Source organism: Capra hircus, chromosome 19 (genome assembly GCF_001704415.2).
Source record: "Capra hircus breed San Clemente chromosome 19, ASM170441v1, whole genome shotgun sequence".
NCBI lineage: Eukaryota > Metazoa > Chordata > Mammalia > Artiodactyla > Bovidae > Capra > Capra hircus.
In genome coordinates, this window is record NC_030826.1 from 20,525,727 (window position 1) to 20,550,406 (window position 24,680).

General features: G+C 39.6%; 1 protein-coding gene across 1 annotated transcript in view; it reads left to right on the forward strand.

Annotated features, from left to right (window-relative positions):
• The window catches only part of TAOK1 (TAO kinase 1), a 107,387-nt gene continuing 83,440 nt past the window's right edge, over positions 734-24,680 (forward strand). The window contains exon 1 of the mRNA XM_018064345.1: positions 734-1,422. The gene's annotated coding sequence lies outside the window, so the exon portion shown is untranslated. The remainder of the gene's footprint in view (positions 1,423-24,680) is intronic.

A 24,680-nucleotide genomic window follows, 5' to 3' on the forward strand; every position in this document is an offset into this window, starting at 1 on the left:
TTTTTTATGACTGCACTTTAGGCATACCTTTTGGTTCTTGAATAAAATTGCTCTCTTTGTGGCCTACTGAAGAGGTTTTTCCCCTTTAAAAAGTTTTCATTACAAAAACTGAGAAGCACTGCGTCTTCTCTTAGAACTCTTCAGTTTGTTTGCTGTTCTTATTACTCAGCCTACTCACTCTACAAAAACTTTTCAAGAATTTCTCCTTTTTCTACCATCGCTAACATATAGGACGGTGTAGATTTGTATTTCTCTTATTACCGTTCCAAAAATTATTATAAACTTTTCGAATCTGAAAAACTCAATTATATACTGATCAAGCTGACCAGCTTATCTCCGAATTCCAAGGAGGGATTGAAGTAAGGTGTGTAAGAAGGGGATTATTCAACACGTCAGGGAAAACTTCATTCTCAGGTTTATTGGGGAGGGGGGTGCACATACTTTGGGAGTGGGAAAAGCAGAGGCGGAGGAGAGCAGATAAGCTCTTCTTTCTTAGGTTTCAGGGTGAAATAAACGCACCTGACGCCCGCGTGGCAGAAGAGCTCCGCCAGCTGAGCGAGCCAGGGCTGGACAGAGGCTGTAAACTCGGGGACACGCGTGAGACTCCGCCCAGGGTAAGAACTCGCGCGTTCCCGTGAGGGCGTGCACGCGTACGCAGTCTTGTCTCGCGCAGGGTCGAGCCTGTCAGGCGGGAAATCTCGCGAGATCGGAGACTGGGATGACTGTCGGGAGGAGGGGAGTGGTGTCTGGGAAAGGGGGGGAATCTGGGCAGCGGCCGGGCTCTGTGGCTTCAGGGCTCGGAGAGAGAGAGGGAGGGTGGCAAAGAGAGTGAGTCGGTGCCGCCGCCTGCCTAAGCAGAGAGGAGGGGTCCCGCTTGCCTGCGCCCTTCGCGGGCCGAGAGCGCGAGGCACCCGCAACCTCTGAGGCCTCCGGCCCCTGGGGACCCCGCCCCGCCGCCGGCCGGCCGGCCCGGGGCCTCTCTTCCCTTTGTGAGCGCCCCCTTCCCAGGGGTGGTGGTGGTGGCGGAGGGCTGTGCGTGGGCCCGCCCGCCGAGGGGCCGCGGCGGGGGACCGAGAGGGCCTCGGCTGTGTGAGGACAGGAGGCGGCCGAGGCCCGGGCCGGTTCCCCCGAGGCGGCGGCGGCGGCGGCGGCGGCGGCTCCCGGCACTTCCCCGCGCCATCTTAGCTGAGCCCAAGCGCTGAGGGCGCCTCCTCGACCCCGGTCGTCCCCGCGCCCCCCCCCCCCCCGCCCCTTGTCGCAGAGCTTGGGCTGGGCGGCTTGCTGGGGCTCCGGGGGGGGGGGGCGGCGGTCTGTCGCCTGGCCCCCTCCTCCTCCTCACTCCTTGCCCTCCAGCGTAGCGGCTCCCCCGGCGCTGCAGGGGGCTGCGCCTGCCTACTCCGCCCCAGACCTGTCGGCGAAAGGGTAAGGGCACCTCTGCTTTGGGAAAGGGAGACATGGAGGGGGCGGGGAAATTCGGCCCACTCTGGCCGCTGCGCGGAAGCTGGGATGTGGGGGTGGGGTGGGGGAGGGAGACAAGGAGGGTCTGTGATTCTGTGGGTGGGGTGAGGAAGCTGGTGAGCTAGGCGCCCTCCTGTTTTGAGGGGCAAGAGCAATTGCATTCCTCTTTCCTGAGGGTCACCGGAAGGGGTGGTGGAAGGGGATGTCTCGAGGAAGGTGTGGCCCTCCTAGGGAGACAGGGTTGATGTGCACCCCGACTTAAAGGCGCGGGGTCCCCTTCCCTTCTGATCCCTCTGCTCCTCCCTCCTCTTTGTAGTGTCTGTGTATTCTTGAGAAGGGAGACTGCTTTGGGTAGTCTACTGGGTAGATTCCTCCCGCCCCCCAGGAACTCTGTACCCCACTTCTGTAGGGGTGATGGAAGCGTTTCTTTCCCCCTACCCTTCCCCATCCTTTAGTCTGCTGCAGTGCTGCAGAAGTCCAAGGCAGTTTCTTCATACACAGGCCCGTGTATACACTGAAGGGAGGGGGAGCGGGAGAGGGAAGTAATGGCGCTTCCCTTAGAAAGGTTACCCCTTTTCCTTTGGTTTTAAATCGATAACAGTACCGGTTTAATACTCTTCCTCTGAGATCTGTCCGTGGGAAGTATATCTGTTTCTGTTGTTAACTGCGAGGATATGGTCACTCAAGAGGGACCCTGCCATGTTAGGAACAGTTTTGATGGTCTCTCTTGCTCTCTCATTTGAACACTAGATTGACTGTGTGAGCATATTGGGTTTTCGTTAAGATTTAAGTAAAATAATTTTGTTTTCTCTGATTTCCCACTTTTTCTCCCCTCTTCCTATGACTTTTGTAGTACTTGAAGAATTATTCAAGATTATTCTGTACAGACAGGATGTCTGATGGACATTGCTTCTCCCTGAGCTGTGAATTTTTAGGGTTAATACTATTTTGTATATATTGAAATTGGAATTTTCCCGAAATGATTAGGCCACACACTTTTCTATTGCAAATGCTTTGTTTCTTAGTGTAAGGGAAAAATAAACGTTAATTTGCCTAATTATGCTGTAATAGAATATTCTGTAGTCAAAAAGTCATTTTCCACTTTTGCTTCAGAATGTCATATTTGTTCAAGACAAATCATCTTATCTGGTTTACAATAGTACTTATTGGTTTTGCTTAGTAGAATAGAAATAAATTTTTTTAAAAATTACATTCTAGAAGTATGTTGCCAAGTTCTTCTTGTGACCAGAGTAGTCTTGAAGTCTGTAGTTGATACTTTTCTCTTTACTGATGGGTGAGTTCAAAACGTTCCATACTTGAATATTCATATAATTAAAAAACTGTTACACAGTGATGAAGATGACTAAATACAGAGATCATGTCTTGACATTTTACTAGCAAGTTGTATTTAGTGTTTAAGCTTTACTTGGTGGCTGACTTGTTTTTAAATACTTCCCTGCCATCTACATTTTACATTGTCCATCAGAGCTCTTTTGGTGTGTGTTGCATTTTGAAACCCATTTTAAGACAAAGATTTAAAGATGTTAGAGGCAGTACTAGTGTTAAGCATTAATTTAGATTTTGTCTTATTTCATGATTTTAATATAGGAGGACACGTTAATGCTATGTTAAGTCAGTTTTTATTATTTTTACTCGGCAAATGGAATTCTCCTTGCTTTCTTTATTCTCTTGATTTTTTATCTGAATTCATTTAAACAGCACTTCTCATTTGAATCTTTATTTCATGGCACGATGCTGCATGTTGTGGTGGGCAGTTTTTCCCTGTATGGCAGACTGTGATGTAAAGTTTAATTCTCTATGTTATGGCTTGTTGTTGATAATTAATTCATATATTACTAGCATGTGTAAACCCCAGCTTACTGCTTACTAAAGAGTGTCTGTTTTTGTCTTTCAAAGATGCAGAGAGAGGATTTATCAATAAGGGCTACAAAACTGAAGGATGTAGACAGGATGTAGGTAAACTACTTGCTATACATCAGAATGCTGGAACTAAGAAGTACTCTTTAGAACAATTATAAAGAGACCCTTGTCAATAGTTGGTAGGAATTCTGCTACAAGTGGTAAAATTATGTTCATGACCAGTTAGATAAATTCATTATTAGGGGAAAAACAGGGTTATGGCAGCTGAGTTCTGATGCTGCTGTCAGAAAGAGAATACTGAGAACTATTAGTGTGAGTTGGTTGATTCCAGATTAGTATGGTACCTCTTGTGTTTCTAAATAGTTCATCTGCAAAATGGCAGTGGACATCACTTCCTGTTCTTTCACAACTGACTCTCTGAATTCCCTTTTAATGACTTAATTTTTGGCATTCTCGTATCTGATTTGCTAATTTTGTTGTATTTCTCATGCTTTATAGATGGAAGAATTTGTTAGAAAGAATTTGGTTTTAAAAGGTTTTATATAGAATTATCTTGACAGTAACTAAGTATCCTTCCAAATTAAAGGATATTTTCTCAAACATTTAAACTGTGAGAGGTTTTAAAGAAACATAACAATATACAGGACCAAAGGTATGAGTGAACTGAATAGAAAGTAGTTACTGTATTTTCTGTAATATATATTTTAGGAGAACAGTAGATATGCAGTTAATTGACCATGTTACTATACACCATGCTTTCTGCATATCAAAGTATATGCATGATACTTGATCCCATGTTATGATGCCATCCCACTAGTATGAAAGAAACTAATTACTTGCAAAATACTAGAAGAACCAAATACTCTTAACCATAAAAAGTGTAATTTAAGAATTTGCTAGTACTTAGTAGATATGGAGCTGGAGGAGGGCACAGCAATCCATTCTAGTATTTTTGCCAGGAGAATTTCGTGGACAGAGGAGTCTGTGGGTGACGGTCCATAGGGTCACAGAGTCGGACATGACTGAAACGACTTAGCATGCACGCAGTGGATATGAATACTTAGTAAATCCAGAAGTTATTTAGAGGGCCAGCTGTTGGCATTGAATTTACATTTGAGATTAATCTGTTATTCAGATTACCTGGAAATAAATTCTGTTTTTCATTTGACCACTTCAAATATTAAAATAAAAAAAACCCAAATATTAAAATCATTTTATCTCTCCTGTGTGTATCTTTTTGGTTATCGGTAGTCTGTTGTAATAATTGCACTCATACTATTAACCTTTTAGAAATTAGGAGCTTTTTTATATGTATTAGTTAAGGGCTGGTGTTCAGTTCCGGATCATATATGAATGAATCTCTTCTAAAGTGTCAATTCCGTAGTCAAAAATAAAAGTGAGATTGTTGTATTAGAATGCCAACGTATGTTCATCCACCTTTAGGTTTCTGTACTTGTTCATGGCTGGATTATTTTTCATATTGTTCAAGGTTTCAAATTTTAAAATGTGAGTGTAAGAGAAAGAAATGGCAACCCACTCCAGTATTCTTGCCTGGAAAAGTCCATGGACAGAGGAGCCTGGCGGGCTATAGCCCATGGGGTTAGATGACTGAGCATGCATGCAAGAGGGTGGAGGGAGATGGGTTGGTAGCAATAAACTGGTAGAACTAAAAAATAAAACGTAAATGTAAAAAATACAAATCCATTATATTGGATTAAAATTTTTAATTTTTAATGATAAAAATTAATATTTAATATTTATGAGACATTAAAGTGTCTCATACCTTTCTTTAAAAATCCACATGAATTTAAAAATTGTATGGAGGGACTAGAAACAATTTCAATTGGGATGTTCTGTCAACATTTGGTAACAATTATTTCTATATCAGTCTCTCTTGCTTGTGCTAGAAGATGACTTTTTGTTCTGAAATAGAGTTTAAGGCTGCATCCTCTTACCTAGTGACAAAATTGAGTGGCCCATAAAAGGCCCATATTTCACAATATGAAGTACTTGGCATGTAAATAGACTTAGTGAAAGTACAGGTTACTAAATACTTTACATAGTAAATATATAGCCTGTTAAAAATCTCAATGACACTGGCATTGTTACGTAAACATAACTACATTTAATGTACCCTAATTTAACTTTAAAGTTAAGAAGGGGATGATTTTTACTTTTGATAAAATTATTCTATATGTTAGTGTTGTGCAGATTCAGAAATAAATGAATTACTTCATTTAAGGAAGACACATGCGAAGTTCAGTTTTTGAGAAAAGCTGCTGCTGCTTCTGTTAAGTCGCTTCAGTCGTGTCTGACTCTGTGCAACCTCATAGACGGCAGCCCGCCAGGCTCCCCCGTCCCTAGGATTCTCCAAGCAAGAACACTGGAGCGGGTTGCCATTTCCTTCTCCCATGCGTGAAAGTGAAGTCACTCAGTCGTCTCTGACTCTTCGAGACCCCATGGACTGCAGCTTACCAGGCTCCTCCGTCCATGGGATTTTCCAGGCAAGAGTACTGGAGTGGGGTGCCATTGCCTTCTCCTTTGAGAAAAGCATCAACAGATAATGGTATGGAGCACAGTATTTGGATCTGTAGTCATCAATAATAAACTGGTACTTAATGTATCTTATTTTCACCATTTATTAGCTGTGTGACTTCTTTATGTCACTTTTTTAAGCCTCACTTTCCCTGGTGGCTCAGAGAAGGAAATGGCAACCCACTCCAGTATTCTTGCCTGGAAAATCCCATAGACAGACAGGCCTGATGGGCTACAGTCCATGGGGTCTCAAGAAGTTGGACACAACTGAGTGACTAACACACTTCCCTGGTGGCTCAGATGGTAAAGAATCCGCCTGCAATGGAGGAGACCTGGGTTCAGTCCCTGGGTTGAGAAGATCCTCTGGAGAGGGGAATGGCAACCCACTCTAGTATTCTTGCCTGGAGAGTTCCATGGACAGGAGCATGGCAGGCTACCGTCCTTGGTTGCAAAGAGTCGTCAAGTCGTCTGACTGAACACTTCTTCCTGGTCTATAAAATGAAAATAATGTCTACTTTATAAGGTGGTTAGGTTTAAATGGGATAATCCTTGTTAAGTACTTAACATATTGCTTGATACGTAGTAAGCACTCAATAAGATGTTGGCTTTCACATACTGGCCACTTAATAAATGTTTACAGATGAAGATAGGGAGTCTTAATTTTTAAGAATGAATTATATTCCATAATTTTTATTTGAAGTTGGATTTATACATTTGGAGCTCTCTTTCTCTATATATATCTGTGTATGTGTGTATATGTATAGACACATATAACATATTTTTAAAAGAAATGGTTAGAATTTCTTTTTTTAAGTAATATTTATTTGGCTTACTGAGTCCTACTTACCACGTGGGATCTTCGATCTTCATTGCTGCATGCAGGATCTTTAGTTTCGGCATGTGGAATTTAGTTTTCTGACCAGGGATCAAACCCCAGTGCCCTCCATGGGGAGCTCAGAGTCTTAGCCACTGGACCATCACAGAAGTCCCAGAAAAGGTTACACTTTCTAACCAAGGGTAGCTTGCAAACTTTTTGTACCTATAATGAACTACTATGTGGTTCTGTAAGAGATTTTCTTTTTCCTTTGCTGGATGTAAACCTGTCTTGAAGGCAAAATTTCCTTTCCTTTTGGTGGTTGTTGGTGTTCGCTGAGTTTGCATCTAGCTTTTTGCAACGCCATGGACTGTAGCCCGCCAGGCTCCTCTGTCTTCCACCATCTCCCGGAGTTTGCTCAAATTCATGTCCATTGAGTCAGTGATGCTATTAATATCTAACCATCTCATCCTCTGCCACCCGATTCTCCTTTTGCCTCGTTTCCCCCTGCATCAGGGTCTTTTACAGTGACTTGGCTCTTCGAATCAGGTGGCCAGAGTTTTGGAGTTTCAGCGTTATCAGCAGCCCTTCCAATGAATATTTGAGGGTTGATTTTCTTTAGGATTGACTGGTTTGATCTTCTTGCAGTCCAAGGAGACTTCTAAGTCGCATACTTCTACTTCCTGAAACTCTTTTCAGTGTCCCTGGCTTTGAAGGAATTCAAAGTAGTTGTGTTCTCCTAAGGCTTTTTCTAGGTATGTTTTGTAGGTATGTCCCACCTTGAACATGCTTTATATTCCACAGTATATTAATTCAGCAAATGTTAAGTGATGATTATGTGCCAATAAGACTTGGTCCCTGCCGTGGAGGAATTCTATCTTTTCATTTTTTCCACTTAAATAGTTTTCTCAAACTAGATATTCAGAGGAAAGCAGGGACCTTCCCGTGGTTGTCAGTTCCTCTAAACCAGTTCTTTTCAAATTTTAGGTTGTGACCCATTAGTGACTTGTCAATTCAATTTAGTGGATCACAACACCAGTTTTTTTTTTAATGAAAAATAATGGGGAAATGTCAGAGTGTGATGTGTAAGTAAAGGTGAGCATTGTAATGGGAAACTTGTTTTGACTTTATGAGTTCTGGATACACAGTTAAATTGTTTTGAAATTTCTTTTTGAACCCTCATATCTGAGTATGCTTATTTTTTTTTTTCTTTCAACAACTCTACTTTCAGTCTCTCCTGATTCTCGTCTCTCATCTATTTGTTAGTTATGTTGCACATATTTACCTTCCCTAGGTCTTAAATCTTGTAGGGTACTGAAGACTTTGTCTAGTAAGTCCTGGGCAGGATGCCAGCAGTTTGGGGTATGATGATAACTTCTGAGGTTTTTATTTTGGGGAATATATTATCACATATCTAATGTCACATCTTACTTACGTGAGGGCAGTTTCTCACGAATTGCAGAATTTATTAAAAAAAAACTTTATTGGAGCATAATAAAATATATTTTTATTTGAGGCATATGTAGATTTAAACTACTAGTTGTAACATGTAATTCAATAAAGTTTATTATATGACTAAATGTATTGAGTATATTTGAAAAATTTCAGTGTACTTCTGTGCATTGTCTAATGATATCCTTATGTTTTGATGTTTTTAATTGACTTATGATAGTAGTTACAAGTCTCTATAGTTTGTATTTTGGGTTGATTTCTTCCAATTTATTCCCATGAAAACTGAGAAAAGTTTCAAAAAAAAGTTGATGAACAGCATTATTAAACAAGGTCAAGGTTTTTTTCCTTTTTTACGCTTGGGAATTTAGTGTCACTCAAAATTGGAAAAGCTTTGTCTCTTTGCCAAAAGCATCCATAATCCTTGATTATAATAACTTATTAATATGTAATTGTACTTGATAAGGAAACTTGACTCTTCAACGTTGCACAGAAAACTGTATGGTATATATTATAGTATTTAATATATAGAATTTAAATAAACTCTTGCTGTGTAAATGGTAGATGATGATTGTGATGTTTTATAGAGACCATCACTTCATAGGAGTATACTATTTCAGTTGTTTCTTAAAATTCAAGGGTTCTGAGTCCTGGGGTGCAGTATGATTTTCTCACTTTCACATTCTTTACTTTATGTGATTGTTAGTGATGGTAATTTTTCCGTTACCTGGAAAAGCACAAATAATTTAAACATAGAGTAATGAAAAGATCCTTTTATCTTTAATTTAGAGACTGACAAAATCGTTTTGTGTGTTATGTATGAAAGTTCAGTTCTATGAAGTAATGCTGCAAAACTTAAGGCTAAAAGGATTTTAAGAAGGAAAAGATGTGAAAATTTTCTGTTTAGGAGAGAAATGTTCTGTAGTAGAAAAACTTGAATGCTAACAGTAGAAAGTATAGAATTTGGATATTTCTTTGTTTATGTGATACTTTGATTGAGCTTATTGTAGATATGCATGCAAATGTAAACTGGAAAAATCACTGTGTTCAAAAATAGCATGGTTTTAGGGGAAAACAAAAATAGTGATACATGAATTTTGTTTTGTAATGTATATTAGATACTTTGATAAGTTAGAAGAATAAGCTTTACAAGAGAGTTTATTCCTGTAGTAAAATAAGTTTTACTAAAACCCTAAATAATGGATTGTTACCAGATGAGTTTTTCTTTGGTTGAATACATACGAAATAGATATTATTATTTAATCATCAAATCAATGATAAGGGTGGTGGGTTTTTAAATTTATTTTTTGTTTTGCTTTTGCATTTAGTATTAATAGGTTCAGTTCAATTGCTCAGTGGTGTCCAACTTTGTGACCCCATGGACTGCAGCACACTAAGCCTCCCTGTCCATCACCAACTCCCGGAGTTTACCCAAACTCATGTCCGTTGAGTCGGTGATGCCGTCCAACCATCTCATCCTCTGTCATCCCCTTCTCCTCCCGTCTTCAATCTTTCCCAGCACCAGGGTCTTTTCCAATGATTTTGCTTTTTTTTTTTTTTTTTTCAATGAGAATGGACCCACATTGGCAGTTAAATGTTTTGAGAACTTTAGATAGGGATCAAATTAAGAACTTTCATTTTTATTTATCAGATTTGGAATACAGATAGTTTAATAATAAATCATTATCTCAAAAATTTTCCTTCAGTTGAATACTTAGTCTCCTAACATTTTACAGTCTGTCTACTCTAAACAACTAAATTTAACAAGGCATCTGGTTAATTTAAGAGCCTTGTAAATACACATTTTCTTTCAACCTTCCAGGAGATGGCATGGAATATATTAGGGGAGGAATAGTGAAATAGATACAGTAAGCAAGCATCTAAAATGTATTTTATGGTTATCTTAGAGGTGATAAATCCAGTCATCACCAATAAAATGGTTCTGTTGTTGAGATACAGAATGTTTATTAAGTAATACAAAAAGTGTAGTTGTTTTTGACAATACATTAAGGTATACCACCATTATGGTTTTTTTTTAATATAAATTAATATTGGATTAATATTAAGTGAAATGGTATCCCACATTTTAGTTTTCTATTATTCTGCTTTATCTTATTCAGGTGGCATTGTGATATGTGATTAAAACATTTTTTTTTAAGTTTTATTCTTTTAATCCTTTTCAAACATAGTCATTAAGCTATTTGGTTTACTCATATTTGGTCTAAGCTTAACTTAATATCGGAGAAGACAATGGCACCCCACTCCAGTCCTCTTGCCTGGAAAATCCCTTGGGCAGAGGAGCCTGGTAGGCTGCAGTCCATGGGGTCGCTAAGAGTCAGACACGACTGAGCGACTTCACTTTCACTTTTCATTTTCATGCATTGGAGAAGGAAATGGCAACCCCCTCCAGTGTTCTTGCCTGGAGAATCCCAGGGACAGGGGAGCCTGGTGGGCTGCCGTCTATGGGGTCACACAGAGTCAGACACGACTGAAGTGGCTTAGCAGTTAGCAGTAACTTAATACAGATATCAATTTCAATTTAACTACTTGAAATACATAGATTATAGTTTATGATCTGTTGGTTTGTACTATGAAAGCATCAGATCAGAATGTTAATTGATGGAATTTAAATTTAAAGACTACCAGTGTAGCTAGTATACTGTATAGCTTTAGTATTAAAATAAGATTCTGTAATAACACATGTACTTGTTATGTATCTTTTGAGTGCTACATTCCAGGCACTGTGATTATCAAAATAGGTTCAGTGATGACATCTCTTATTATACATTTTTAAATGCTATTTGCTAGGTACTATGGAGAAGACTCTTGAGAGTCCCTTGGACTGCAAGGAGATCCAACCAGTCCATTCTGAAGGAGATCAGCCCTGGGATTTCTTTGGAAGGAATGATGCTAAAGCTGAAACTCCAGTACTTTGGCCACCTCATACAAAGAGTTGACTCATTGGCAAAGTCTCTGATGCTGGGAGGGATTGGGGGCAGGAGGAGAAGGGGACAACAGCGGATGAGATGGCTGGATGGCATCACTGACTCGATGGACGTGAGTCTGAGTGAACTCCGGGAGTTGGTGATGGACAGGGAGGCCTGGCATGCTGTGATTCATGGGGTTGCAAAGAGTCGGACATGACTGAGCGACTGAAGTGAAGTGAAGTGAACTGATGCTGGAATACTGAAATGAGTATGATTTAATCTCTCCTATTTTTTTTTTCAGTTTAGCAGGGAAACGGACTTGCAGACATATTGTATCATACAAAAACGTAGTGCAGAATTTCTCAACCATGGCAATATTGACATTTTAGGTAGAATTATTCATTGTCGTGGGGGTCTGTGTTGTATATTTATAAGACCATTTGCAGTATCCCTAGCCTTTACCTTTAGATACCAGAAACACTCCCTCTCCCCAGTTGTGACAATTAAAAATGTTTCCAGACATTGTCAAATGCCCCCTGGGGAGTAAAATCACCTCTTATTGAGACTCACTGGCATAGTGAAAAAGTTACAAAGAGCTGTTATTGTACAAGTGAAGGAAAGTCAAGGAATGTTTGGGTGGAGTGACCCCTTATGGGAGTGAAATATTGTATGAATCTTGAAGAAAAGTAGGAGTGGAAAGGAAATTGTATACCTGAGAACATGAAAGATCAATGTCTAAGAGTGTAATTACTGATAGTTTGTGGCTGTAGGCTATTTATGTTGTTTGGAATGGAAATTCAGTAAAATGAAGCTGAAAAATAGGGCCATGTCTCTTTTAAACTATTTAATTGAGTTATAATTAGTGCAGCATAATGCATAAATATTAAGTGTAAGCTTGTTGAATTTTTGCAGATTTATATACTCATGTAACTCCCATGCACAACAACATATGGAACATTTCCAGCATCTCTCACAGTTATTTCTTTTTTCTTTTTTTTTTTTTAAATTAATCTGTGTTGTTTTTTAAAATTAATTTAGAAAAATATTTGTCTGCACTGGGTCTTAGTTGAGGCATGCAGGATCTTTTAGTTGTGACATCTGGAATCTAGTTCCTTGACCAGGGATCAAACCCAGGGCCCCCTGCATTGGGAGTGTAGAGTCTTAGTCACTGGACCACCAGGAAAGTCCCTCTGACAGTTATTTCTTGAAGGCCCTTTTTTGCTGTGCTCCTATTTGATATGAAAACCATATAAAACCAAGGGTATGGTATGATCAGATTTATGTTTTGAAAAGATTATTCTGGAATTATTGCAGAGAATAGATGGGCAAAAATTATACATAGAGAGGTTGGTTAGAAGGTCATTTCAGAAGCCTGTAAAGAGTAGCGCTCAGATGATGGATTTGAGAGAGATTACAAATAGCTGTGAAAAGAAGAGAAGCAAAAAGCAAAGGAGAAAAGGAAAGATATTCCCATTTGAATGCAGAGTTCGAAAGATTAGCAAGGAGAGATAAGAAAGCCTTCCTCAGCGATCAATGCAAAAAAATAGAGGAAAACAACAGAATGGGAAAGACTAGAGATCTCTTCAGGAAAATTAGAGATACCAAGGGAACATTTCATGCAAAGATGGGCTCGATAAAGGACAGAAATGGTCTGGACCTAACAGAAGCAGAAGATATTAAGAAGAGGTGGCAAGAATACACAGAAGAACTGTACAAAACAGATCTTCACGACCCAAATAATCACAATGGTGTGATCACTTACCCAGAGCCAGACATCCTGGAATGTGAAGTCAGGTGGGCCTTAGAAAGCATCACTACGAACAAAGCTAGTGGAGGTGATGGCATTCCAGTTGAGCTGTTTCAGATCCTGAAAGATGATGCTGTGAAAGTGCTGCACTCAATATGCCAGCAAATTTGGAAAAGTCACCAGTGGCCACAGGACTGGACAAGGTCAGTTTTCATTCCAATCCCAAAGAAAGGCAGTGCCAAAGAATGCTCAAACTACCGCACAATTGCACTCATCTCACATGCTAGTAAAGTAATGCTCAAAATTCTGCAAGCCAGGCTTCAGCAGTATGTGAACCGTGAACTTCCAGATGTTCAGGCTGGTTTCAGAAAAGGCAAAGAAATCAGAGATCAAATTGCCAACATCTGCGGGATCATGGAAAAAGCAACTGTTCCAGAAAAACATCTACTTCTGCTTTATTGACTATGCCAAAGCCTTTGTGTGGATCACAAGAAACTGTGGAAAATTCTGAAAGAGATGGGAATACCAGACCACCTGACCTGCCCCTTGAGAAACCTATATGCAGGTCGGGAAGCAACAGTTAGAATTGGACATGGAACAACAGACTCGTTCCAAATAGGAGAAGGAGTACGTCAAGGCTTTGTCACCCTGCTTATTTAACTTATTTGCAGAGTACATCATGAGAAATGCTGGGCTGGAAGAAGCACAAGCTGGAATCAAGATTGCCGGGAGAAATATCAGTCACCTCAGATATGCAGATGACATCACCCTTATGGCAGAAAGTGAAGAGGAACTAAAAAGCCTCTTGATGAAAGTGAAAGAGGAGAGTGAAAAAGTTGGCTTAAAGCTCAAGATTCAAAAAATGAAGATATTGGCTTCTGGTCCCATCACTTCATGGGAAATAGATGGGGAAACAGTGGAAACAGTGTCAGACTTTATTTTTCTGGGCTCCAAAATCACTGCAGATGGTGATTGCAGCAATGAAATTAAAAGACACTTACTCTTTGGAAGGAAAGTTATGACCAACCTAGATAGCATATTAAAAAGCAGAGACATTACTTTGCCAACAAAGGTCCATCTAGTCAAGGCTATGGTTTTTCCAGTGGTCATGTATGGATGTGAGAGTTGGACTGTGAAGAAAGCTGCTGCTGCTGCTGCTAAGTCACTTCAATGTGTCTGACTCTGTGCGACCCCATAGACGGCAGCCCACCAGGCTCCCTCGTCCCTGGGATTCTCCAGGCAAGAACACTGGAGTGGGATGCCATTTCCTTCTCCAATGCATGAAAGTGAAAAGTGAAAGTGAAGTCGCTTAGTTGTGTCCGACCCTCAGTGACCCCATGGACTGCAGCTTTCCAGGCTCCAAAGCTGAGCACGGAAGAATCGAATCTTTGAAACTGTGGTATTGGTTGTAGAAGACTCTTGTGAGTCCCTTGGACTGCAAGGAGATACAACCAGTCCATCCTTAAGGAGACCAGTCCTGGGTGTTCATTGGAAGGACTGATGCTAAAGCTGAAACTCCAATACTTTGACCACCTCATGCGAAGAGTTGACTCATTGGAAAAGACCCTGATGCTGGGAGGGATTGGGGGCAGGAGGAGAAGGGAACGACACGATGAGATGGTTGGATGGCATCACCAACTTGATGCACATGAGGCTGGGTGAACTCCGGGAGTTGGTGATGGACAGGGAGGCCTGGTGTGCTGCGATTCATGGGGTCACAAAGAGTCAGACACAACTGAGCGACTGAACTGAACTGAAGGTAGAAATATTGATGGAAATCAGTTCACTAGAGGTAGGGGAAAGGATATGTTAAGAATGACTCTAATTTTTCAAGAAAAGGAAAGATAGTGATTTGGCTTTGGTTGTGTATCAATCAGGAGAGACCAGGTTATGTAGTGGTAACAAACAGTTCAAAGATTTCAGTGACTTTTAACAGGACAAATGCTTTTTTGCTTGACATGATGTGTATATAGTGTGGGCTGGTGGGGCATTCTGTTTGTTCTTACTATGTAGGATCTCAGATTAATGGAGATTCCATCACATGGTTCCATGATCTTTGGCCATGGGAAGGAGACTGTTAAGAACTCACTGGTTCTTAAAGTGTCTTTCTAGAAGAGGATCATATCATTTTGGCTTATCATTTATTGGCCAAAACAAGTTAAATGGTCTTAAGAGATTTCACAGAGAGGGTAAAAAAGTACAGTATGTCCTGAAAAGGAGAACTGAAATATTTTAGCTATGATAAATATATGTTGATATACAGCTTATTTAGTCATTTCAAAAATGAATTATGTGACATTTATGATTAGAATTTTAGTAGTAAAAAGACCCACTGTTTATTGAGCATTTAACTGTGGGCCAGGTACTACTTCATATGTGTGTGTATACACACACACACACATATATTAATACATGTTTTATTTAAGTTTTTCATAACATCCCTGAAAGGTAAATAGCAAGTTGCATTTTATAGGGGATAACTGATGCTCTTGAAGTTAAATAACTTAAGATCACATAGCCAGTAAGTGATGGAGCCAGGAGTGTCTGTAAAGCCTGAGTTGTACTCTTATTTGGTTGGGTAGAAACTATTTGGTGGTAGGGTAGAAGGAGGGGAAAAAACTGATTGATTAATCAATCAAATATTGTTGATTTGACTTAATATTGTTAATTAGACTTAAATGAATTAGCAGTGATATTCTTGTAAATAACATTTTTTGTCTAAGATTTTTGCAAAATGTTACAAGTATAGACTAATTTCACTGCATTTTAAAGTTTCACAGATTAACATCTGCCGTGTCTTATTTATTTATTCTGTTTTTTACTGCCTTCTCTCTGGGTTTCTGCCTGTATCACTCTACTGAACCTTTTCTCTAATTTTTTTCACTCTTCTTTTAGATTTTTTAAATTTTTAATTGAAGGATAATTACAGTATCGTGTTGGTTTCTGCTGTACATCAACATGGATCAGCTATAGGTATACATATGTCCCCTCACTTTTAAGCCTCCCTCCCACCCCATCTCACCCCTCTAGATTGTCACAGAGCCCTGGTTTGAGTTCCCTGAGTCATCCAGCAAATTCCCACTGGCTGTCTATTTTACATAGGTTAGTGTGTAGGTTTTCATGCTACTCTCCATCTGTCCCACTCTCTCCTTCGTACTCACTGCCCCCCACCATGTCCACAAGTTTGTTCTGTGTGTCTGCATCTCCATTGCTGCCCTGCAGATAGGTTCATCAGTACCATCTTTCTACATTCCATTGTTGTTTAGTCACTCAGTCGTGTCCGACTCTGCAACCCCGTGGACTGCAGTATGCCAGGCTTCCCTGTCCTTCACTATCTCCCACAGTTCGCTCAAACTATCTGCTGCCCCCTTCTCCTGTCCTTAATCTTTCCTTGCACCAGGGTCTTTTTCAGTGAATCAGCTCTTCGCATCAGGTAGCCAAAATTTTGGAGCTTTTGCTTCAGTCCTTCCAGTGAATATTCAGGATTAATTTCCTTTGGGATTGACTGGGTTGATCTCCTTGCTGTCTATATGTATTAATATATAATTTTTGTGTTTCTCTTTCTGACTTACTTTACTCTGTATAGAAGGCTCTAGGTTCATCCACCTCATTTTCTCTAATTTTTTGAGTGTGAGAATCTTTCATCAGTTCTTTGTACATGAAATGCTAGTGTATGTGATATGCCTTTCTATTACTCTTAGTGAGCGTTTCTTTTTAGGTATGTGGTCATAGGGGTGTTGGTAATTAGAATAAGAGGGAGTCTAGCTGTTGAGAATAGAAAATTCAAGTTGAAAGCTGAGTCAGGAGTAGGAATTTTTATAAGAAAACCTTAGAAAAGATTAAAGGAAACAAGTAACTCTGATCTGTAAAACTGTCTTCTTACCTTGGTTAGAAGAAAAGGGCTTATTTTTAGATTATCTCCTTCTTAAGAATTTGTTTTACTGGTTCTTTCTGACTTCCCTTAACTGTAGATGTCTCTTAGCACTTGATATTTTTCTTTCTCTCTCTGGTCGTCTTTTTCTCCCTGTTCTTTCCAGTGCCTCTCCCAACCCCATCCTGTATATCCAACTGCCTGTCTAAGAAGTTTTGTACTTCTTGGTTATCTATAGGCACATCAGGTTCAACATATCTAAAAAGAACTCATCTTTTTCATCTCTTCTTGCAAAACATTTTTTTAAAAAGTTAACTTTACCAAGGGCGCAACTTAGTGACTAAACAAACAATTTACTTGGCAGTAAAATTCACATTTTTAACGTACAGATCAGTGACTGTAACCGTCAACCTAGTGAAATATAGAACATTTATATTTCATCTAAAAATTCCTGAACAGTCTCATTCTACTCTTATTCTTAGACAGCCACTGATGTGATTTCTGTTATTGTGAGTTAGATTTGTCTTTTCTAGAGTTACGTAGAAATGGAATCTCACAGTATGTGTTTTTGTGCTTGGCTTCTTTCTCTTGGCATAATGTCTGTGATATTTACCCGTGTTGTTGTGTGTATCAGCAGTTCTTTTTTATGTTCCTTAGTAATATCCCTGTGTTGTGATATACCATTAATTCACTTATTGGTTGATAGTTGCATCATTTCCAGTTTTTGACTATTGCAAGTAAAGCTGTTTTGAAAATTTGTGTGCAAGCTTTTTATGGACATTTATTTTTATTTCTTTTTACAACCTTTCTAAAGTCTTGTAACTAGAAACTGGGATTTTTTTTTTTCTTTTAGTCTCTTTCCTCACCTATATTCATCCAATGGATCATGAAGTCATGGAGTTTCTTTTTTAAATGGTTTTACCCTTATGTTCTCTTTTCCAGAGATCTTTAGCATTCTTGAAAAGTTTTTTAATTTTGTGAAGCCTTATTTTAGGAATAGGGCACGTAAGGGTGATTAGGGAGAAGGTGTCCTTGCTAAGTGAGGTTTTTAGTCAGCTGGGAATGCTGACTGAAACTGGGGAGAGGATGGTGTTGACATTGAAGTTATAGGATGGGGGAAAAGGGATGTTGCTGCTGAATGCGCTCCATCCCTGCCTGGTAAAGCACTGTTGTAGTCCCTATTCTTGTTGGTAGGTTGAGATTGCCGTTTTTTGTTTTGTTGTCTATTTATAGGTATATATGTACTGTGACTGACGAAAAGAAAGTTTTTTTTCATGGATATGCTCACTGCTAAGACATCTTCAGCCAGTTACTTAACCTGGGCCTTGGCTTCCTTATCGGTAAAATGGGGATAATAATAATAGGCTTGTCACATAGGGTTATTAAGAAGATTAGAAGCATTATTATATGCAAAGTTCTTAGAACAGTACCTGGCATATTGTGTTCTATAAGTGTTTGCTAGTATGATTACCTTAGTTCTGAGTTACTTAAAAGGCTGACTTTTCCTCTCCCATTTCAGTTCCTCTTCCATATTACTGTAAGATGTATCTCCTAGCACACCACTCTTCTGTTACCTATTCAAACCTACAGAACTGCTGTATTATTTGGCAACTATTTATGTGTCTTTTTCTTTTTTTCAGTTGTGGTAAAGTATACAGACTACTAAAGTGCACGAATTAAATTTTACAAATTTATCAACCATTCAGACTAAGCTATAAAAGTTTCTAACATTCCAGAAGCTTCCCATTTGTCCCTTTCTGTTCCCTCATCTGTTTTGACTTTGTTGTTGTTGAGTTGCTAAGTTGTGTCTGACTCTTTGCAACCCCATGCAATATAGCCTGCCAGGTTCCTCTGTCCATGGGATTTCCCAGGCGAGAATACTGGAGTGGGTTGCCATTTCCTTCTCCAGAGGATATTCCTGACGCAGGAATTGAACCTGCATCTCCTGCATTGACAGGTGGATTGTTTACCACTGAGCCATCAGAGAAGCCTTTTGATTTTTTTTACCATTGGTTATTTTTGCAAATATGTCCTTTTTAAAATTGAGGTATAATTGACATACTAGTTTCTGGTGTACAACATGATTTGATAGCTGTATATATTGTAAAATGATCACTATAATAAGTCAGGTTAACATTTGTCATCATACATAGTTACAGATTTTTTTGTGTGTGTGTGAGGAAAACGTCTATGATCTACTCTTAGCAACTTTCAAGTGTGCAATACAATATTATTAATTACAGCCACCCAGCTGTACATTACATCCCTGTGACATTTGTTTTATAACTAGAAGTTTATACCTTTGATCCACTTCACCTCTTTAGTTCACCCCCAGTCCCTGCCTCTATTCTCTGTATCTCGAGGTTGTTCCTGACCCCTCCCCCGCAAGATTCCACATATAAGTGAGATCCCATGGTGTTCTTTCTCTGACTTATTTCACTGAAGGTCCATCCATGTTGTCCTAGATGGCAAGATTTTCTTCTCTGTTTTGGCTGAATAGTACTTCATTGTGTGTGTGTGTATTTATGTGTATGTGTGTATCTCAGATTTTCTCTGTCCATTCATTCGGTGATGGACATTTAGGTTGTTGCTCTATCTTGGCTGTTGTAAATAATGTTGCAGTAAGCATGGAGATGTATATATCTTTTAGAATTTTCATTTTCTTCAGATGAATACTCAGGAATAGGATTGTTGGATCATATGGTAGTTGTTTTTTTTTTAACACACCCTCTACTGTTTTTCATAGTGGCTGCTTCAATTTACATTCCTACTAACAGTATGGAAGGGTTCCCTTTTCTCCACATCTTTGCCAACACTTCTCTTCTTTTTGATAATAGTCATTTTAACAGATGTGAGGTGATATCTCATTGTGGTTTTGATTTCCATTTCCCTGATGATTAGTGATATTGAGCAGCTTTTTATGTACCTGTTGGCCTTCTGTATATTTTCTTTGGAAAAATACCTGCTCACATCCTCTGCCCATTTTAAACTTGGATTGTATGGTCTTTTTCTCTTGAGTTGTATGAGTTTCAAAAGCTGTATATTTGAATATTAACCCCTTGTCAGATATATCATTCATAGATATTTTTTGTGTTCTGTAGATTGTCTTTATTTTGTTGTTGGTGCAAATAATTATTTTGTTTAATTTTAAGCTTATCTGTGATTGGCCCCTCCATACCTATGAGGTCTTATTTCTCATTACTGCCCAGCATACAGATTTTATTATACCTGCTCTGCCTATGTTCATGATGTCCTGTTAGTACCCTTTTGATCTCATCTGTTCTTCCTGTCCACTCCAGTGTTCTTTCATGAGATTGTCCCCAACTGGTCCAAATTATTATTGTCTTTGTCCCCTTGGACCCTCCGAGATATTCGGCATGTGGGATTTTAGTTCCCTGACCCCAGATTTCACCCATGCCCCCTGCAGTGGAAGAGCAGTGTCCTAACCACTAGACTGCCAGGGAATTCCTCCTGTCCTTGTTGTTACCTAAATTATTTTTGGCTCATTTTCACTATCCCAGGTTAGTACTTAATGAGGTATTTTCTTTTTTTGTAATTACTTAATTGTCTTAACTTTAGTGGTACTGTGGTTATTTTTTGTTCCTCCCTTATGATGCCTAGCATAGGATACATAGCACTAATTGTTGAGTAGAATCTAACTGAAGTTTTGATATTTAAGTTCTCTTAAGTATTGGATAGCAACTAGCAGTCATAATAAACAGCTTGTCAGTGAACTAGGATAGCTATAAAACTACACAAAGTATAAAAATCACATTTTCATGAACCTGTGGAAATCTTGAGGCTATTCCAGTATTAGACTGCAGTAGAATGGGAAATTTAAAACTGAAAGGATCATAGAGATAATCTAACTAGGTATCCTTCAGTCAGTTCAGTCCTCAGTCATGTCCGACTCTGATCCCATGAATCGCAGCACGCCAGGCCTCCCTGTCCATCACCAACTCCCGGAGTTTACTCAAACTCGTGTCCATCAAGTTGGTGATGCCATCCAGCCATCTCATCCTCTGTCGTCCCCTTCTCCTCCTGCCCCCAATCCCTCCCGGCATCAGAGTCTTTTCCAATGAGTCAACTCTTCGCATGAGGTGGCCAAGGTATTGGAGTTTCAGCTTTAGCATCAGTCCTTCCAATGAACACGCAGGACTGATCTCCTTTAGAATAAACTGGTTGGATCTCCTTGCAGTCCATGGGACTCTCAAGAGTCTTCTCCAACACCACGGTTCAAAAGCATCAAATTCTTTGGCGCTCAGCCTTCTTCACAGTCCAACTCTCACATCCATACATGACCACTGGAAAAGCCATAGCATTGACTAGACGGACCTTTGTTGGCCAAGTAATGTCTCTGCTTGTTAATATGCTATAGGTATCCTTATCCCCCACCTTAATGCTGAACCCATGAGAATTGCTTGCATGAGTTACAGGAGTTCTGTGAACTTCTTGAGTTTGTATGTAATTTGCTATGTATATATGTGCATACATACATTTTTCTAGGGTAGATAATCTATAGCTTAATTAGACTTTCAAAGCTGTCTGTGGCTCTAAAACTGTTAAATATCCTGTGATCAAACCAAAATATGACATTTCACCGATAAGATAACTGAGGCTCAGAGATAATTAAAACAGAATAGGGGTGACTTACTCATATATTCATTGTTGTTCACAATGATGATCCTGAGTCAACGGGAAAATATTAATCATGTTCAGTGTGCTTTTCTTTATAGAAAGGGAAACAAGACTATACGAAAGTCTAATGCAGCTAGTAAATATTTCTATCCCAGTGGTTAGAATGGACTTTTAAAAATTTGAAGTGAAATTCATATAACATTAAATTAATACTTTGAAAATGAGTGATTCGGTGGTATTTAGTACATTCATAGTGCTGCATAATTGCCACTTATTTCTAAGTTCCAGGGGCTTCCCTGGTGGCTCAGAGGTTAAAGCGTCTGCCTGGAGTGTGGGAGACCCAGGGGGAGACCCAGGTTTGATCCCTGGGTCAGGAAGATCCCCTGGAGAAGGAAATGGCAACCCACTCTAGTACTCTTGCCTGGAGAATCCCATGGAGGGAAGAGCCTGGTAGGCTACAGTCCATGGAGTCGCAAAGAGTCGGACACGACTGAGCGACTTCACTTCACTTCTAAGTTCCAGAGCATTTTACTTACCCCAGAAGCAAACCCTTTACACATTAAATAGTTACTTCCTCTTCCCTCTTTTCCCTGCTGCTGATAACCATCAGTCTGTGTTCTGTCTCTGTAGATTTACCTCTTCTCAATATTTAATATATGTTGAATCATGAAATGTATGTATCTGACTTTTTTCACTAATGTAATGTTTTAGAGGTTCCTCATTTCAAGACCATCCCCAAGAAAAAGAAATGCAAAAAAGCAAAATGGCTGTCAGAGGAGGCTTTACAAATAGCTGTGAAAAGAAGGGAAGCGAAAAGCAAAGGAGAAAAGGAAAGATATACCCATTTGAATGCAGAGTTCCAAAGAATAACAAGGAGAGATATGAAAGCCTTCCTCAGCTATCAATGCAGAAAAATAGAGGAAAACATGAGGATGGGAAAGACTAGAGATCTCCTCAAGAAAATTAGAGATACCAAGGGAACATTTCATGCAAAGATGGGCTCGATAAAGGACAGAAATGGTCTGGACCTAACAGAAGCAGAAGATATTAAGAAGAGGTGGCAAGAATACACAGAAGAACTGTACAAAAAGGATCTTCACGACCCAGATAATCATAATGGTGTGATCACTCGCCTAGAGCCAGACATCGTGGAATGTGAAGTCTAGTGGGTCTTAGAAAGCATCACTATGAACAAAGCTAGTGGAAGTGTTGGAATCCCCATTGAGCTGTTTCAAATCCTGAAAGATGAGGCTGTGAAACTGCTGCACTCAGTATGCCAGCAAATTTGGAAAACTCAGCAATGGCCACAGGACTGGAAGAAGTCAGTTTTCATTCCAATCCCAAAGAATGGCAGTGCCAAAGAATACTCAAACTACCACACAATTGCACTCATCTCACATGCTAGTAAAGTAATGCTCAAAATACTCCAAGCCAGGCTTCAGCAATATGTGAACCATGCACTTCCAGATGTTCAAGCTGGTTTTAGAAAAGGCAAAGGAACCAGAGATCAAATTGCCAACATCCGCTGGATCATGGAAAAAGCAAGAGAGTTCCAGAAAAACATCTATTTCTGCTTTATTAACTATGTCAAAGCCTTTGACTGTGTGGATCACAAGAAACTGTGGAAAATTCTGAAAGAGATGGGAATACCAGACCACCTGACCTGCCTCTTGAGAAACCTATATGCAGGTCAGGAAGCAACATTTAGAACTGGACATGGAACAACAGACTGGTTCCAAATAGGAAAAGGAGTACATCAAGGCTGTATATTGTCACCCTGCTTATTTAACTTCTGTGCAGAGTACATCATGAGAAACGCGGAGCTGCAGGAAGCACAAACTGGAATCAAGATTGCCGGGAGAAATATCAATAACCTCAGATATGCAGATGACACCACCCTTATGTCAGAAAGTGAAGAGGAACTAAGAAGCCTCTTGATGAAAGTGAAAGAGGAGAGTGAAAAAGTTGGCTTAAAGCTCAAGATTCAGAAAACTAAGATCATGGCATCTGGTCCCATCACTTCATGGCAAATAGATGGGGAACCAGTGGAAACAGTGTCAGACTTTATTTTTTTGGGCTCCAAAATCACAGCAGATGGTGACTGCAGCCATGAAATTAAAAGACGCTTACTCCTTGGAAGAAAAGTTATGACCAACCTAGATAGCCTATTCAAAAGCAGAGACATTACTTTGCCAACAAAGGTCCTTCTAGTCAAGGCTATGGTTTTTCCAGTGGGATGTGAGAGTTGGACTATAAAGAAAGCTGAATGGCGAAGAATTGATGCTTTTGAACTGTGGTGTTGGAGAAGACTCTTGAGAGTCCCTTGGACTGCAAGGAGATCCAACCAGTCCATCCCAAAGGCAATCAGTCCTGTGTGTTCATTGGAAGGACTGATGATGTTGAAGCTGAAACTCCAATACTTTGGCCACCTGATGCGAAGAGCTGATTCATTTGAAAAGATCCTGATGCTGGGAAAGATTGAGGGCAGGAGGAGAAAGGGACGACAGAGGATAAGATGGCTGGATGGCATCACTGACTCGATGGACGTGAGTCTGAGTGAACTCTGGGAGTTGGTGATGGACAGGGAGGTCTGGTGTGCTGCAATTCATGAGGTCGCAAAGAATCGGACACGACTGAGCGACTGAACTGAACATTTAGTAGTTCATTCATTTTTATGAGTGAGTAATATTCTATTGTGTATATAACACATTCATTTATCCTTTTATCTGTTAACGGACATTTACTCTGTTTTTACTTTTTGGCTGTTGTGAATAGTGCTGCTGTGACCATGTGTATACATGTACTTCTTTAAGAACCTGTTTTTAGTTCTCATGGGTATATACCAAGAAGTGAAATTGCTGGGTCATACGGTAATTCTCTGTTTAGCTTTGAGAACTGCTAACTATTTTATACAGTGACCGAATGCACAGAGGTTCCAGTTTCACCACATCAATTCCAATAGTTGTTATTTTTCATTAAAAAGTTTTTTTAAAATAATAAGCCATCCTCATAGATATGAAATGCTTCCTCTTTGGGCTTTATTTTATATTTCTCTAGTGACTAATGATGTTGACTGAACATCTTTTCATTTGTGTATTGGCCTTTTCCATATCTTCTTTGGAAAAACATAAAATAAACTTTTGGTTCTCAAAGAGGAATGCTTTGGTTATGAAGACAAATCTTTGAAGATATAAAATATTTGGTGTTAATATATAATTAAGTCCCAAGCTGGTGTAAATATAACATACTATGGGTAATTAAAAGGAGGATATGTGGTAAGACTAGGTTAAACTTTAAGACCTCTTCTAACATTATGTACAGTGATAAATTTTAATGCAGATAAAATAACTTTGGGGCTTT